Source organism: Furipterus horrens, unplaced genomic scaffold, assembly GCF_987537825.1.
Source record: "Furipterus horrens unplaced genomic scaffold, mFurHor1.1.pri manual_scaffold_10, whole genome shotgun sequence".
NCBI classification, from domain to species: domain Eukaryota; kingdom Metazoa; phylum Chordata; class Mammalia; order Chiroptera; family Furipteridae; genus Furipterus; species Furipterus horrens.
Genome location: NW_028327180.1, coordinates 108,926 through 127,370, shown reverse-complemented (window position 1 = coordinate 127,370; position 18,445 = coordinate 108,926). Strand labels below are relative to the sequence as shown.

The 18,445-nt window shown below is 45.0% G+C and overlaps 1 long non-coding RNA gene across 3 annotated transcripts in view; it reads left to right on the top strand.

Annotated features, from left to right (window-relative positions):
- Positions 1–375: 375 nt before the first annotated feature.
- Positions 376–18,445, top strand: part of LOC149999142 (uncharacterized) — a 26,879-nt gene continuing 8,809 nt past the window's right edge. For 2 of the 3 annotated variants that reach the window (XR_016513307.1, XR_016513306.1), the window contains exons 1-4: positions 376–426; positions 7,629–7,725; positions 9,801–9,856; positions 14,568–14,740. This is a non-coding gene — a long non-coding RNA (uncharacterized LOC149999142). Of the gene's footprint in view, positions 427–553; positions 620–7,628; positions 7,726–9,800; positions 9,857–14,567; positions 14,741–18,445 lie in introns of those variants that run through there. The other variant, XR_016513308.1, reaches the window with a different exon arrangement.

The window sequence follows — 18,445 nt, the reverse complement described above, 5'->3', positions numbered from 1 at the left end:
ACCCACGGCCGGCCGGGCCGGGTGGCGTAGGGGGCGCGGCTGGGACAAGGGCGGTGGCTACTCCCGCGGCCTCCCGGTGGCGGCCGCTCGAGGTCGGAGCGCCGGGCTGCGGCCTCTCGCCCGGCGTGCGGTCCGCATGGCAGCGCGCGCGCCTCAGCCCTCCGCCCCGCTCGAGGGCCCGCTCTCGCTGCCGAAGGTTGGCAGGCCCCGCCCCCGTCGCGGCCAGGCCCCGCCCCGGACGCCCAGTTCCCGCCCCCGAGCGCCCCGGATCGGCCTCTCGCTGCCGCCGCCGCCACGCCCCCGGCCTCTCCGGGTCCCGATAGGGCGCGCTGCCACGGAGGCCCCGCCTCCTCCGGCGACTTGCACCGTCATTTCCGCCAGGGTCTGGTTGGGCGATCACCGCCGTGCGACCCGCCGGATGCCGAGGTGAGGCAGTGTGGTTGGACCTCGGCCTGACCGGGGACTCTCCTCGCAGAAATGACGAAGTTAGAGAAGTAGCGGGGGCTGGTGCTTGTGGTGATGGGAAGCCTGTGTCTCGGCTGAATCGGTGTCAGTATCCTGTTTGTGTGACTGCACTGCAGTTTCCCACGCGGTTGCGGTAGCGGAAACCTGGTAGAAAGTACGTGATTTCTATTATTTTTTACAACTGCATGTAGTACCACAACTATCTAAAAATAAAAAGCCTAATTCTTAAAAGTGCAACGGTACGCGCCAGATGCACACGTATCCAATAGACATTCTTACAGACTGTTATTACAAGTAAAGCTGGCCTCAGTTAAGGTTGTGAGTGACCCTTGGAGTCGCTGCAAATGGTTAAAACATCCAAAAGTCGACTTCGGAGCCCAGGCCGGCACCGCTCGGCTGGGGCGTCGTTGCCGGCGGGACACCGGGTCCGGCACGTGCTCGGGCTGTGGCTCCCTTCCCGGCCGGGGCGCGTGCAGGAGCCCGCCCACCCGCGTTTGTCTCTCACATCCATGTTTTTCTCTCTTCCCCTCTCTCTCGAATGAGAATAAAATTTAAAAATTTTAAATTGACTTCATTAATCAAAACAATGCAAATTAAAACACATTATTCACTTGCCAGGTTGGCAAAAAATTACAATTCAAATGTTCAGTCCCTGCACGAGCACTGAAATAGCACCTCCCGGACGGCGGGGGCGGTAAAACTGAAACAGCCTTTGGAAATATTTACGGAGAGAAGGAAACTAAATGCTCCACAACTGGAGGATAGTTAAATTTGCTGGTACGTTCTTACAGTATTATGTAACCATCAGAAACGGTTTTGAAAAAACTGTAATAACACAGCAAAATGCTGCTGAATAATATTGCCTGAACAGAATCAGGATAGAAAGTTATTTGTAATGTGTTCCAAGTCATTTTTAAAACAAAGCATATTCATCTTACATACACATACATATACATTCTTTCTTACACTTGACTTAAATATTCCCAGGGGGGAATAAAAATGAGATGGTAAATATAAAAATATTAGCAGTAATTATCTCGATTGTTGACCTGACAAGGTTTTTGTTTCTTATACTCCTCGATTTTTTAAAAATTGTATTTATTTATTAGAGAGATGGGAAGGGAGGGAGAAAGAGGGGGAAAGAACAATGTGTGAGAGATACATCAAGAGGTGGCCTCTCGCACGCCCCCAGCTGGGCAGCTGGCCCGCAACCCAGGCACGTGCCCTGACTGGGACTTGAACCCATGACCCTTGTGGTTCACAGGCCAGTGCTCAATCCATCGAGCCACACCAACCAGGGTTATACTCCTCTTAGTTTTTCTACACTGATCATTCAGTGCTTCTGTAATAATAATTTTTAAAAACATTTTTTAAACTTAGTGTATTGACAGAAAGAACTGATACCAAATTCAATGAAGTCTGGTAACAGATGCAGACATTTAGAAAGTGATGAGAACTTGAACATGGGTGGGTTATAATAAATTGAGTTCAGATACTTAATTCTTCTAGAAATTTAAGTTACCACGCTGATGTAAGAGATTATTGGAATTAATCATGCAATTTTTAAACCAAATTTGAATATTATCTTTATTTAAGGTAGTTTTATATTTTTAATGTAGATTATGTATTTATGTATTTATTTTTTAAGTCCTCGCCCGAGGATATGTTTCTTGATTTAATTTTATTTTTTTTAAAGATTATTTCTTTATTTTTAGAGAGAGGGGAAGAGAGGGAGAGAAACATCAACGTGTGGCTTCCTCTTGCACACCCCCAACTAGGGACCTGGCCCACAACCCAGGCATGTGCCCTGACTGGGAATCAAACTGGCAACCTCTGGTTTATAGGCCGGTGCTCAATCCACTGAGCCACACCAGCCAGGACTGTTTGCTGATTTGAGAGAGAGAGGGAGAAACGTGGATGTGAGAGGGAAACATGGATCAATAGTTTGAACTGGCAACCTAGGTATGTGCCCTGACCAAGGATTGAACCTGCAACCTTTTGGTGTAGAGGGACAATGCTCCAACAAACTGAGCCACCTGGCCAGGGCAAAATTTAAAAAAAATAGTTGACCAGTGCTCTGCTATTAGTTAAGCAGAATTAGCAGGAAGAAAGTCCATAATTGGGAGGGATGTTTTAACTCCTTCATTTTACAGATGAGAAGGAGGACTCCTAGAGGAATTATAGTCATGCAGCACTTAACAGCAGGACTGTGTTATGAGAAATGGGACATTAGGCGATTTTGTCACTGTGTGGACATCATGGAATGTAATTATACAAACCCAGGTGGTACGGCCCACTGTGCACCTAGGCTGTATGGTTTAGCCTACTGCTCCTGGGCTACAAATCTGTGCAGTGTGTTACTGTACTGAATACTCTAGGCAGTTATAACACAATGTGTACCTAAACATAAAAAGGAAAGCAAAAATACGATATAAAAAATAAAAATGGTGCACCTCTGTACGGTGCGTACCATGAATAGAGCTTGCAGGACGGAACGCTGGCCTGGGTGGGTTCGGGAGTGAGTGGGCAGTGAGTGTGAAGGCCAGGACGTGACCTGACACCACTGTAGACTTTATAAAGACTGTGCACTCAGTCTGCACTGAGTTTGTAAAACAACACAAGATTAAATCAAGCACAAGAGAAAATACTACAACCCAGAGATGCAGGAGACATGAGATTCAGGAGGCCGCTGCCAGCATAACACGGCACATGGTTTCACAGAACACTTTTTAGAAACAGAAATAGTACATCCTAAAATAACAATAAAAAGTTTACAGGGTGGGGCAAAAACAGGTTCACAGTTGTGGGTATGTGAAACACAAAGTTTATTCTTGTATTTTTATTTTTTGTTGTATTATTTTCCATACAAACAACTGTAAACCTACTTGTGCCCCACCCTGCAGCACGGTGCCCTTGTAAGAAATGTGCAAACCTATGGAGAACTTTTATAAGAGTTCAAGGCAAACTGATGAAATGCGGGGAGCAGGAGCTCACATGCTCCCCAGAATGACAATTCTGCATTTTCTGTTATGCATTTGGAATGAAGGAGAGAAGCAGGAAGATTATGTGTGGGGGGCGGGGGGAGAGCCAGGCAGGGGTGGATTACAGGGCGGTGAACAAGACCCCAGGCTCTCCTGAGGGTTCCCACCCCCTGCAGGGGGAGTTACTTCTGGCCTCTCAAAGGTGTGTGACCTCCGTGCACGAGGACAACGGACAGGCCTGGGGTGTGGCTGCCCATCACAACCTGGCCAGGTAGGAGTTTATGTTCAGACCACCCTGGGACGTTACTTTCTATAGAACCACTATTTTTTGTCCACATAGTAAATACATAAACAAGTAACGTTTTTTTACCATCACCATCAAGCATTCTTACTGCACATCATTGTACGTGCTGTGCTGTCACGGAACAGGCAGCGCAGCAGGTTCGTCCACACCAGCCTCACCAGGGATGTGACCAATGCCCTTCAACCTCACGGCGGCTACCCTGTCGTCTGCGGGCAGTAGCCGCTTTCCGGCTCTGTCACAGCCTAGTGGGATCACTGTCCTCTTTATGGTCTTTACTCAGTTACACAGCATGACACCATTGTGGACAGTGATAAAAAATTGCAAGTTATCTTTTCAGTCTTTTGATAAAATTATGGAGCAGCCTTTCTGATGGAATTTGGGATAACATTCTAACATTGTAAAAATTAACTCAGAGAGTGATTTTAGTCCCCTCCACCAAATTCTGGGAAGTTTATCTTTTTTAGGAATTAATTTTCACACACTTTTATGACAGCTTATTAACAAGTTTGGTGGGTACTACTTACATTTTGTGATGACTTTTTCAGCTGTTTTGCCAAAAGGTAATAGGTTTTGTTTTTTCTTTAAATGTGGTCAATGACATAAGAAATAGAAATATCAGGGGGGTGGGGTGGGTGGGGAAGAGAAATTAGGGGAAAAGGGGACAACTGTAATTGAAAAACGAAAATAAAAATAAAAATTAAAAAATTAAAAAAAATTTTTTTAAAAGAAAAATAATAAAAATATCACATCATTTAAAGAAATACAACTTTATAGATTTTGAGGTATTTAGAACTTTTTCAATATTTCAAGTGACTTGAAATGTCCTGTAATATTTCTATGGTAATGTTTTAGCACATAATTTCTGGCATGATCTAAAGAGGCAGCTAGAACGGCATAAATAGTATGCTTTCTATGGCAGACATATCGTTTGAGGTGCAAGTGAGGACATTACGAAAAAGTCCAGAAATTTATTTGAAATATGGCCCTAGACCTGGACAAAGGTCAGACCTAGAGACAGGAGAATTGCAAGGCAGGGCAAGCAGCAGACGAGGCCGATGGAGACCTTGGGCCAACCAGAGACGCTGTGCGGTGTGAAGGGGAAGCCGTCCGCTGCTGTGCTGGGCACACACCATGCCCACCACTCGGATCAGTGCTGCTCAGAACAGACCAGTGACTGAGGAGCACTGGGGTTATTCAAAGGAAAATAAGGCAGCGAGAGAGATTCAAGAACTTAGGAGAATCTTTTGTATCAAGGGCTGGGGTATTTCATAAAATGTTGTCTTAACCGGGGTCCTTTCGTCCAGGACTGATACCTACACGAGTGTCTGCAATAGCAGGCAGTATAAAAAGTCAAAGCTCATGCTACAAGAAAATTACCTTCTGTACAATGAGTCAAGTTAACAGCACCGGTAAATGAGAAGATCGCTAAATGCAGAGGTTACGGGATAGAAGTGTAATAGTCAGGGCTTACAGGTGAATTATTAGGCCAAGTTCCTCATCACCGCTTCTAACATTCTTCTGCTTTCAGAAGTGAAATCCTTCACTTTATAAATACAGTTTAACAAACACTGTTCTATTTTGGAATAAAAATTATAAAGCAGTTTCTGGAATACAAAGCCTAACCCCTACAGTGTTTCAGTCTTCAGGGAGCTGTTGAAGACGTTTTATTTTGGAAACTTTCAATGTACAGGGTTAGAAAAAGGACGCTGTGGATCCCCACCGGCCCGTCTCTTGGACAATCATCCTTTCCCCAGTCTTGCTTCACGGCTCCCTGCACCCTCCCCACCGCGAACACGCAGACTGTGGCTCCCACCCCAACGGCGAGAAAGAGCCGGGCGTCCCAGGGAACCCTGACTCGTCCTGAGCCCCTCGCGGAACTGCGGTCGCAGGCAAACGAGGCCTTCCAAGGAGCAATGGCTCTGACACTGACGGCGGGCAGAGCGCAGAAGGGAGAGGTCGCTGCCAGAAGGGCAGGGAAACCAGCCGAAGACTTAACCCACCGTCAAGGCCGAAGGAGCCTTGGGGAACTCCCGAGCCTCGTTCATTGTCATTCTTCTCCGCTGTCCTGCACCCGAAGCTCCCGGGGAGGACGGGGTGCGGGCGGGGAGGTCTGAGAGCGCGCCCCTCTGGCGCCTTCTGGGCTTTGCCCGCATCCAAGGCCAAAGCCGCCACCCGCTGGTGGCGGGACGGGGCTCAGGAAACACCTGGCTCCCCGGCTGGGCCGGGACCCGCTGCCTCGGGGGAGGGCGACCCCGCACGAGGCCTGCCAGCTGCACTGGGGGAGGAGGAAGCAAGCCCTCCCGCCGCCCTGCGGGCCCAGGGGCCCAGGGAGGGGCAGAGGGGAGTGACACGGGCCGGCAGAGCCCGTTCCTTCCCGCCCGCGCCCCCGCCCTTTGGGCTCTTTTTATTTGTTCTCTTTATGTGAAAGCGAGAGCCCGGGTGGTTCTGACCGGAGGATGGTCTGGCGGGAAGCCGCCGCCTTCAGGCGAAACAGACGCTGGAGCCGCTGGGCTTCCTGTCCTTCGAGGGGATTGAAATCGCCATCGGTGTCCTCATGGAAGACTGTCGGGCGCCCTCTTCCTGCCGCCGTTTACTCGTTTTTCGTAAATTTCCTTCGATTAGTTTCCTTACATCCCAAGTCTTTGGAGCCATGTCGTCCCCTTCGTCTCCCTTATAAAACTATCCTCTACTGCAGCAAAACTCGCAGGTGACAAGATTTCTAAAAGACTATGATTAGATTTAGGAATTTAACTTAAGATGATATGTAGGGAAGAAGTCCCGGGTTTTGTCACATGTAAAACATTATTAGAGTTTAGTCTTCACAGAGTAGGAATATCTTATTTAACTTTTTTTTCTGTTTTCCATGAATTATTTTTAAAATTTTAAGTTTGTCTTTAGGAAGGATCCGCCTACAGTGAATGTGCGTTTAAGGCCGTGGCCTTCTATTATTTCTTTCAATCTCTGCATTTTTCTGAGATTGACTCGCCATCATTAATTCTTCCTCAGTTTCCTTGTACCGGAGGCTCTTCTTCTACAACCAGCTCGCACCCAAATGGGATTCAGTAAGCGGCTCCACCAACGGGATCCAGATGTTCTTGTGTCAGTTCCTTTCATTTGTGCTTAAAAGGGAACTGATTTCCAGTAAGGATAGAACACACGTGTCTAGGACACAAGAGCATCGTACCTTTAATATCTAGTGTTGTCATATGAAGTGGTCGCTCTATGCTCTACTATGCAGAATAAAAATCAGTCCCTACATTTTGGTGGCTCAACATAATAAATGATTACTTTTTGTTGAAAACACAGCCCAATAGTCATTGGGACATCTACTCATACATGAACCAGTTGGAATGTGAGGGTCAAGACTGCCGTGGAGGGAAAGACAGAGCTGGAAAAAAGCAACTCAGCTTTTAACTGTCCCAGCCTGAATGTGACATCTGTCCACTTACACATTTTATTGGCCAGAGCTTGACACACAGCCCCAAGAGAGACTGAAATATACAGAAGCACATGGATATTTCATGGGAATTAGTAGTCTCTGTCCTATCCTTTTAGTGTTAATCCTTTTCTTACAGAGATTAGTGATACATAAATAGAGGGAAAATTCCAAACAAAAGAATTTTGTTTATCATAGAATTTCCAAAACAGGTGAAGTTTGTAGCTAAATTAATACATACCTGAATTTTATTTTTAATGTATTAACTATACGCATTCAGATAAGTTGATTTCAAAGGGGTGTGTCCATGAAGTCTTCTTGGCCATTCCTTTCTCCAAAGGTTGAGCCTGGGTCCTCTGAGAGTGGGCTGGACTTAGGGACTCGCCTTCTAATAGTGGACTTGCAAGATGAAACCGTATTGTTTCCTTGTGCTCTCCTTTAGGTCACTAGCTCTGGGGGAAGCCAGTTGATAGGTTTTGAGAATTCATCAGAGAACTGCATGTGCTGAGAACTGAGACCTTGTGCCAGCAACCCTGCAGGTAAGTGGGTGGGGCTAGCACCCGTATGATCTCTCCAGGGCAAGAGCACACAGCTGAGTTGCTCCAAAAACATGGACCCACAAAAAGCTGTGAGATAATAAATAGTTCATTTTAAGTTACTATGGTTTGGAGGTAATTTGTTATGCAGTAACAGATAACTAATATGATCCACTGGTAATACTGACATTATTGATTTTATCCATTACTTACCACTGTTTCCATGTTTCTAGAGATATTTAAAAATATGTATTTTTGTCATTATAATATTAATACAATTTATTGTAGAGAAATTGAAAACTGTAAAATACAAAACAGAAAAAGAAAACCAGTCTATCTTTTAGAGATAACCACTATTGACATGTTATCATGAATGCTTTTAGATGCCATATAAATATTTTTAAAATTATTTTCTTCTTGCAAAACTAGTTAATACATAGGGGTACACTGAAATGTCACATCTCTCTTCTCTGCGTCCCAGTTTTCCTACCCAGAAGCAGATTCTATATCAGTGTCTGAAATAATCTTCCAGAGATAATACACACACACACACACACACACACACACTTTAAATTCCTCCTCTTTTTGGTATCAGTCCAAACTGTGAGTCATGGTTTGTTCAAGATATGGATGGTCGAAGACAATGCTCGGTTTTCTTATCCTATATGGTGTATTTTTCTTTGTGTTTGTTCCACTCTATTGATCCAACCTTTTGCCTATTACTTTGCAGAATTATCAGTCTCTTTGTGCATGTTACAAAGTCACTTTACTGATTTTTAATGATATTCCAAAGAAAATTTACTTTACAATATGGTCTGTAAAAGGTCTCTACTAGTTACACAAAGGAAAGCTTTATCTTTCATGGTTCCCTTAAACTTGTTTGGACTCTTCTAATCTGGACGTCTGTAGGGATTGAAGGTATTTTAAATCCTGTTTGTTTTGGCAGGAAGAGTCATTTCCTGACCAAGTCAGCCCATTGCGGACTTCTCCATTGGCAGAAGTGTGCACTACATTTTTCTGTCTGTGAAGTACTAGTATGTCTAGAGACATATTTTTTAACTATTTCACTGCTGCCAGGCTGTTCTGCAGGCACCCCCATGCTCAGCAGGAACCTCCAGAAGTATAGGAGGAAGTCAAGCCACAGACTATCTTTGGTGTGAGATAACTGCATTGTATTAGGACATTTGGATTCTTATTCCTTCTCCCTGCCCTGGAAAATTATTAAACATTAATCAAATGCTCACATGGAAAGTTACAGATCAATAATTTTTCAAAGACAAGTGAGTTAATGTGAATTTTATATGGCTGCTATAAAATATGTATAGCCCTGGCTGGTGTGGGTCAGTGGGTTGAGCGTCAGCCTATGAACCAAACCAAAAGGTTGCAGGTTCGATTTCTAGTCAGGGCACATGCCTGGGTTATAGGCCAGGTCCCCAGTTGGGGGCGTACAAGAGGCAACTGATCAATGTATCTCTCACACACTGATGTTTCTCTCCCTCTCTTTCTCCCTCCTTCCCTTCCCCTCTCTATAAATAAATAAATAAATAAATAAATAAATATATTTTAAAGAAAAATGTATAAAAAGAAGAGGTTAAAGAATGAGAAGCCATTAGAAACTCATGTTTTCTGATAACACAAGTAAAGGAGATAATACATAGTTACTGACGTGAGTAAGGATTCAGGCAGAATTTCTTAAATTACTTTCAAAAATATACCTTTAACTTTAGAATAGTTTCAGATTTATGGAAAAGTTGCAAAGATTGTATGTAGGTTTTCTGTATATCCAGTTTCTCCTATTGCATTTATACTTATAGTATAGTACACTTGTCACAAATAATGAACAGATACTGATAGATTTTTATTAAAGTCCATATTTTATTCAGAATTCCTTTGTTGTCCCTAATGTCCCTTTTCTGTTCCAGAATCCTCTCTACACCCTTACATTCAACCACCAAGTCTCCTTAGCTTCCACTTGTCCGGACAGTTTCTCAGACTTCCCTTGTGTTTAATGACTTTGATAGTTCTGAGCAGTGCCAGTCAGATACTTTGTAGAAAGATATGTAATTTGGTTTTTTCAGGTGATTTTCCCACAGCAAGCCTGGAGTTAGGGTTTCTTGAGAGGAAGACCTCAGACGTAAGAAACATTCTCACCGATCCTGTGGAAGGTATGTGCTGTGGCCTGGAGACATAGAGCTGAGGTTGTGTTTGCCAGGCTCCTCCTCTGATATCTCTCTCCCACTCCCCCTCTCACCCACGGGGTGAGGGGCTGTTTCCCACCTCCTGGAGGGGACAGTGCCCATAAAATTATTTGGAATTCTCCTGTACAGAAGATTTGTCTCTTCGCCCCATAAATTTATTCATGGAGTCATTTATTTATACTATCAGGTTGAACTCAGGGATATTTATTTTATACTTTGAGTTACTATCCCCTATTATTTTATATAATTTGTTGCTCAAATTGTTCTCATTGTGGTTATTGGGAGCTCTTTCAGGGGCCTTGATCCCATGTGTGTGTGTGGGGGGGGAGATTGGCCCTGTCTTGCTCTCTGGAACTATGAGATATCCCCAGCCTGTCGTGAATATTGCCTGCGCAGCCCTGGGATCAGCCACTTCTCCGGGGAAGGGGCCGAGCCTCCTTCCCCAGAGGACGGTGTTGGAAACAAAGTTCCGGTGCTGCGTGCTGGTCACTAGTGGGTGTTGCTACTTCCGGGTGCTCTCAGATCAGGGATAACTGTGTGTACACTGTAAGGGAAGAAATATTTCCCACTCTTCTTCCAGACTCAAGAGCTGCATCTATAAAATAAACTAGTAACAGACAGATTAAAGAGGGAAAAAGGTACGAGCTTTTGTTACATTTTAATATTACAGGCGTAGGAGCCTGGCAGAGAAAAAATGAATGACCCCTCCCATCAATGAGATCTGAGTACTTACAGAGGATCCTAGCAGGGGAAGGGGCAGGGGTTCCAGGCAACTAGGGGACAGTAGGTGCCTTTCAGGAGAGATGACCAGGGTCTTAGAAGAGCAGATGGGAGGCATGGTGACTTGTGAGCAAGTGTGTCTGGGGTGGTGCGGGCTTTAGTCACCTCTCCTGTGACGTCAGCGTTCCCTGGGTGATGGAGCTCCCGCGAGGGGCTTTATGACGGCTGAGTTCCTTCTCGAGGATCTGGTAGAAAAGGGGGGGTGTAGGGAAAGTCCCTCCCGCTTTTGTTGTTTTGCAACTGCCTCGGCTCAAACGAAATGAAATAATCAGGGTATCAATGGCGTCTTTTGGGGTGACCGTCCTAAACTGCTTCAGTGCTAACCCCTATACTTCCTTCTGTATTTACGCATCTGTAGCTCTATTAAGGTGATGGTCTTTGCTCTAGACTTAAATTTTGAAAGTTGTCAGCAGATGGTGCCGCACATGGAGCTTCCCTTCAGTCTCGCTAAGCGCACGTGTGCCAAGCTCGCTAAGGAAAACCCGCGTCCAGCCTCTCCGCTTCCTCCGAGGGCTGATCGCACCGACGGCCACGGGGCCACGGGGCGCCGCCCGCCCGGAGCCCAAAGGGCTGGGAGCCTTCGGGCAAACGGGGCGGACGGTGTTGGGGCCGCTGACGCCGCGCCCCTTGGCGTGGACCCCTCCGGCCGCGCACAGCCCACGTCGGCAGCCCCTGGTGACGCAGGAGCCTGCGCGCTTGGAAAGGGCACCAGCGCAGCACCTGCCCCTTAAAACGAGTGTTAACGTTCTGGTCTTTTTGTGGCGCAACCTTGCCACGTTGCGGAAATCGCGTCTGCTGTGTCGGCCCAAGGCTTCTGCAGGCCGGGTGCGCGGGGAAAACCAGGGCGCCCTGAAGAAACGGCTCCTCCGCCGGAGGAGGGGGGCGCCTGCCGAGGCCTTTGTGGGGGCCACATCAGCTGTGTCTCAGCGTCTGCTAGAAACAACTGAAGGCGGAGCTGACTGTGACGGAAAATGTGGGAGAACCGGTTTGGAAATGCACTGGGAGGCGGGCGGAAAGACGCCCGAGCTCATTCGACCGCACTCACATGTGCACCCGCCTGGTTTGAGGAAGGTTCACTTTCAGACGGAGAAAAGGAAGTGGGAAGGGGAACCCGACGGAGCCATGTAACTGAAGACTTGATAAAAGCAGCTCTGCTCAAAATCATAACAGGTTTCGGCGCGTTCTCACAGACGGAAAACATAAGACTTTATGAGGATAGGAATACTATTCTTAAGCACTACATAGAAATAGTCTTCACTGGCTTCTATGACCCACCTGTACACAGGTTGTATTCATGTGTATTGGCATGTACGAGATATTTTATGTGTTGCTGAGCAGTTATATTTATCTCTGCGAGACGTTATTAGCGTGTACTGAAAACAACCTCACATAACAAACCAGCAGCTTAGTCTGAAATTTCACTTTGGAATCAAAGATACTGTTCGTGATTCTATAAACATAGCCTAATATCTTGCCTATGCAATGGAGTAAAACTTAGAAAAGTATTTTCCAAATTGACTTTGTTTTGTGAGTTTTCAGAGCGGAGCAGAACGGGGTGTGCTTCGGCGGGTGCAAGTCCGTGCCTGCGTTCACGGAAGGAAAGAGTGGCAGCGGGTGCGCCGTACTGTGGGGGCAGCGGTTCAGACAACAGAAGATTGTCCTCACTTTTATGGTCATTTTGATTCAGGAAGCACTAATCATTGGAATTTGTCAGAGACCTCACAAAGATTTAATCCTGAGGAATTGGGAATCAGCATTGTAACAGGATTTCCGTGTATTTCTCTATCTTTTGGCAAGAGTAAAATAATTAGATCTTTTGTAGAAGTCCATGTTTCAGCTTTCTGTGGAGAGTGAAGAACATCTTCTGTTATGTGTGTACATTGATATTTAATGATGAGTAGCATTTATTGAAAGTTTCCTATGTGTGAGGTGCTAGCTAGGACATGCAATAACATACTTCGCCATAACAATTACCCTCTGTTTACAGGTGAGAGTCTTGGAGTTTAAGGAGATGTGGGTATGACTCATATGAATAATACAGTTATTAATTAGAGAACCTAGTCTTACATCCAAGTCTGACATAAAGAGATCTTATCTGAACGTTGGTTTGCACATTGTCCTGATGTTTTCCTGTAACCAAAAAGAGACGTCAGGCCTCAACACTGCTAGCTTTGGTGATTGGCTTGGGGCCATTGTTTTGCTCAGTCTTGCTCACTCCTAAGATTCCAGGGCTAAAAATAGCAGCTAAAATTACTCTTAAGGGCCCCCAAAATATTCTGAGCCAAGGCTGGAGAAAGCTCTTTTCAAGTGCCTACTGAATTACCAAATATGGTCACTGAGACCTCTGGTGCTAAAAATGTATAGAAAGTCATGATTTGGGCCAAATCCGCAAGTCATAAATCAATTGCAATAGTGTGTTGACTGTGTGTGGGGGGGGGGGGTAAGGTTTCTTTACAAGTGAGTTCTGCCCTGCCATTGCAATTCTTGTTTTAAGCATGCTCCAGAAGCTTGACAATTCAAACTGCTCTGGAACTTGGGAAAGACAGCAGAAAGCACAGGCTTCCATACATCTGGGCAGGATTGTACCCAGCCCCCCCAGACACGCCCTGAGGATGGTTCGTCCTGATGTCTTGTGAGACCCTATCTGAGGGACTTATTAGTTCATAAAGGGCCTTGTAAAATATATTAAGGAGTAATAAGGACATCAAAAAGCCTCTGAAAAAAATTTGACCGAGAAGATCAGAGTTCTGTTTTAGAAATATTTTTCTGACTATAAAGCAGAAAAATGAAGGCAAGGGAACCAATCAGGATTCTGAGATAGCAATCTAGGTGAGATGGTGTTGGTGTGGACTAAGGTGGTGGTCCTGGGAACCAAGAGAGCAGAAAGACTAAGACATATTTAGGAAGAGAAATAGACTTGGTGACTGGTTATGTGTGGGCAGCGTAGGAGAGGATGGTGTCACTTGCTGAGACTGGAAACACAGGAAGAAAAGAAAGTTTGGGAGAAAGACACTGAGCTCCTTGTTTGGACACACGGAAAATCGAAGGCACGAATGTTGGGCCAGCAATTGAATGTGTGACCCTCGTGTTCTGTGCAGTGCTCTGACCTGGAGATGCAGACTGCGCGTGCTTAGCATGAAAGGTGACGGAAGCCATGGAGTAGAGACATTGCCGAGGTGATGTAGAGATGGAATGAGAGAATAGGCTGTTGGAAGGAATCGCAAGGAACACCAAAAATCAAGGGTTGGGCCAAAAAATGAGTTGCCAAATACCCCAAGTCTAGTGATGACCCTGAAGCCATAATTTGTACATTAGTTTATATTCTCCTTGGCCACGTCTATTACCAGAAGTAATAGCAGGTCTGAAAGTCTGATTTTCTTCTCTTTCAGCTTGTAAAGTCATGCATTGGCAATGAAAACATTTTAAGTAGCCTGAAATCAATAAACATTTGTAAGATAACTTAAAATATAACGTACAAGCCAAACAAACAGCCTTAGTGGCTCCATCCCAGGTTTTGATTGTCCTCAGCCTCTGCTCAGGCTGCCACCTACCCTGGGGACCTGGGCCAGGCCTTCGTCCCTAACAGGCCTGCAGCTCCGCAACACCCCGGACAGGCTTCTCTGCTGAAAGCCGCGATTCGACAGAGACGTCAGCCAAGAGACAACCTGGTCCTCCACATGGAAAAGATCCACAGACAGTCTTGGGCAGGCCCATGGGGATGTGGCTCAACGGCTTCCTTTTCTTCTGCAGGAGCAGCAATGGGAACGGGGCCTCTAGAGGGCGGCTCAGTGGGGTGCTGGGGCAGGTGTACAGCTGGCTGGACAGGGGAAGAGAGCCCTGACCTGTTGTATTTGCTGGTTTTGATAGTGTAAATACTCTGGCCAGAGACAATCTCAAGCTGATGTCCCTGGAGAAACGTTCACACGGGCCGAGCTTGCTGCAGCTTCTGTCAGACACGGACCCAGCAGACTGGGGTCAGCAATGGAAAGATACCTTGTGCACAGCAGCTGAAGACGCAAGGGGATGGAGTTCTACAAACAGTGAGTTTTAACTTTTAAGGACAATTGATTTATTCATCTATAGTCAGTTTCTTCGTTGGTCCTTGTATTGAGAGCTGGTGATATGAGCAACGTATACATTAATGATCAGATAACGTATAACTTTTATATCTTCATTCATAAATAATAAGTTTCTAAATGTGGCTTATATCTGAGATGGAAATAATTGAGAATAATTTTCAATCATACTCTTTATACTACAAAATAAAGAAATTTCCAGTTTCTTTTTATTTTAGACTATCAGTATAATTCACATCTTAATATATTTCATAAAAGAAAATAGTTTCTGTCAAATAAGCAGGTTTTTCTCACCAAAGTAAACAAAATTGGTGGCACACAGCTCTAACCAAGAATATAAAAGAAAGTATATCAGCAAACATCTCATTCCTTTTTGTAATTTAATATGTACCCTGTGCGCAGTATGCAGGTGCGCAAGTATAAACAGTATATTAACTAATTACTATCGAGTGGACCCTGAAGATGGCAGTGTAGGCAGACATGGCTCACCTCCTCGCACAACCACATCAAAATTACAACTAAAACATAGAACAACTATCAGCCAGAATTGTCAGAAATCAAGTTAAATAGAAGTCTGACGACTACGGAATTAAAGAAACCACATGCATCCAGACGGGTAGGAGGGGCACAGACATGGAACAGGCTGGTCTCTCACCCATGTGTAGTGGGTAAAAACTCGGGAGGGAGATCTCAAGAGTGAGGAGTCCCAGCCCCACACCAGGTCCCCCAGCCCAGGGTTCCAGGGCCAAGAAGATAAGTGCCCACAACTTCTGGCTGCAAAAACCAGTGTGGACTGAGTCAGTGGGAGAAAGTTCTGGAGCCCCAAGCATTTCATCTTAAAGAACCCACACACGGGTGCTCAAACTGACTCCCACTGAGCTCTGGCACTGGGGTAGCAGCTAGAAAGGCACCAGTGGCGCACAGGGAGAGACTGAAGTGTCTGGCATCAAGGCGAGCAGAGGCCATTGTCCCTTTTCTAAACCCTCCCCCCACAGAGCTGGCAAGTTAGTGCCATCTCTGAGACTCCATCCACCTGCCTACCATTGTTTGACCCACCTTGGAGATCCCCAGAGACTCCGCCCTACCCAACCTAGGGCCCCACCCAAGTTGCTTTTCCATATGAATGGCTGGTCTTGGCTCCTGCTTCACAACTTCCTCGGTTCTATCAAACAAGCATCAGCTGGCCTCAGTGAGCCCCGGGCCCGGCACTAGCAGCAGCCAGCCTAGATTCACAGCTTGGTTTCACCTAGGCGTCTCCAAGCCCAGCACAGGTAGTTGCCATCTCAGATTGCCTTTTAGCTCATGCAGGATGTCCCAGGCAAAACACAGGTTGGGGCTGACCCTGGCCCGCACCCCCTGGAAAACACTAGGGCCAGTGCACCCAGCGGACAGCTGTAGACCATGTCGGGGCACCACCACCCTGCCCCTGCTCAGCTGATCTTCCACAGAGCACAGATGCTGGTGGTAAGTAGTTACAGCCAGTCCTTGCAGCTGACTGGCCTGGGTAAATCCCTCCCATTGATCTGCAGCTGAGGCTCAACTACAAGAGGAGGGCATACTCAGCTCACATGAGGTGCAAACCTGAAATACCCAGCTTGGGTGACAGGGAGGCTGTGCCACTGGACCCTACAGGACACCTACTACATTAGGCCACACTACTAAGACATAGAGTCAAAGCAGCTCTACCTAATACACAGAAACAAACACAGGGAGGCTGCCAAAACAAGGAGACAAAGGAACATGCCCAAATGAAAGAACAGAACAAAACCCCAGAAAAAGAACTAAACAAAACAGAGATGGCCGGCTTATCAGATGCAGAGCTCTGATGATCAGGATGGTCAGAGAAATGACTGTGTACGGCCACAAAATAAAGGAAAAAGTAAAGATTATACAAAGTGAAATAAAGAAAAATATACAGAGAACCAACAGTTGGGAAGGAAGCCAGGATTCAAATCAACCATTAGGACAAAAATAATAAATAAACATTCACCCAGAACAGAAAGAAAAAAAAAAGAATTGAATAAAATGAGGAAAGGATCAGGAACCTTCGGGACAACTGTAAGTGTACCAACATCTGAATTACAGGAGTGCCAGAAGGAGAAGAGGAAGAGCAAAAAGTTGAAAACTTACCTTGAAAAAATAATGAAAGAAAACTTCCCTAATCTGGCAAAGGAAATAGACATACAAGTCCAGGAAGCACAGAGTCCCAAACAAGTTGGACCCAAAGAGGACCACACCGAGACACATCATAATTAAAATGCCAAAGGTTCAAGATAAAGAGAATCTTAAAAGCACCAAGAGAAAAGCAGAGAATTACCTACAAAGGGGTTCCCATAAGACTGTCAGCTGATTTCTCAAAGGAAACTTTGCAGGCAAGAAGGGACTGGCAAGAAGTATTTGAAGTGATGAAAAGCAAGGACTACAACCAAGATTACTCTACCCAGCAAAGCCATCATTTAGAATGGAAGGGCAGATAAAGTGCTTCCCAGACAAGGTAAAGCTAAAGGAATTTATCATCACCATGCTGTTATTACATAAAATGTTAAAGGGACTTATTTAAAAAAAAACAACAAGTCAAAACTATGGACATTAAAATTACAACAAACTCAAAATTATCAACAACTGAATCTAAAAAATAAAAACAAAAACAAAGTAGCAGACAACTAGGACAGAAACGGAACCACAGGGTATGGAGATCATTTGGAGGGTTATCAGCTGGGAGTGGGAAGAGAGAGAAATGAGGAGATGGTGCTTGGATCAAGAAGCATAATTTGTAGGAACAAAATAGGGGGGCTGTTAAGAATAGTATAGGAAATGGAGAAGCCAAAGAACTTATATGCACGACCCATAGACATGAACCAAGGGTGGGGGATTGCTGGAGTGAAGGGGGTTATTGGGCAGAAGGGAGAAAAGGGAAAAAAATTGTGACAACTGTAACAACATAATCCATAAAATATACTTAAAAATAATAATTACTGCCCTGGCTGGTGTGGTTCAGTGGATTGAGCACCGGCCTGCAAACCATGGGGTCACCAATTTGATTCCTGGTCAGGGCACATGCCTAAGTTGCAGGCTGGGTCCCCAGTTGGGGACATGGGAGAGGCAACCATTAATGATTCTCTCCCTCTTTTGCTCCCTCCCTTCTCCTCTCTTTAAAAAGTAAAATAAATAAAATCTTAAAAAAAAAATTACTATTGAAACTTACTTTCAAAATATTTCTGCTAGGCACTGGTACAAACAAAGCTGATAGTACTCATGCTTTTTTTTTTAACATTCTAAAGGAAAATTAAAATTCCCAGTTGCATTAGAAATTAATGTACTTTTAAATATTTAATGCAGATAGGCAAAATCTCATAACTTCTATTAAAAACCTTACCTACTGTACAAAAAGACACCTTTTTAAATACAATAACTTCCACTTATGCCAGGTGCATAAAGGTTACTATAAATACGGTGCAAAACCAGTACAAACACAGTGATATAGCACAAAGCCTTTTTTAAGGAAAACTTTGAAAGGTCTGCATTTATACAAATGCATAATACTTTTTATTGCTCTCACACTGGCATTTTTGTTCAGAAATAATTGATTTTAGAGATCTAAGTTGAACATTTTAATTCAATTTTCTGCTTCAGAACAGAAGACACTGAGAACTTATAGAATAAAATTCT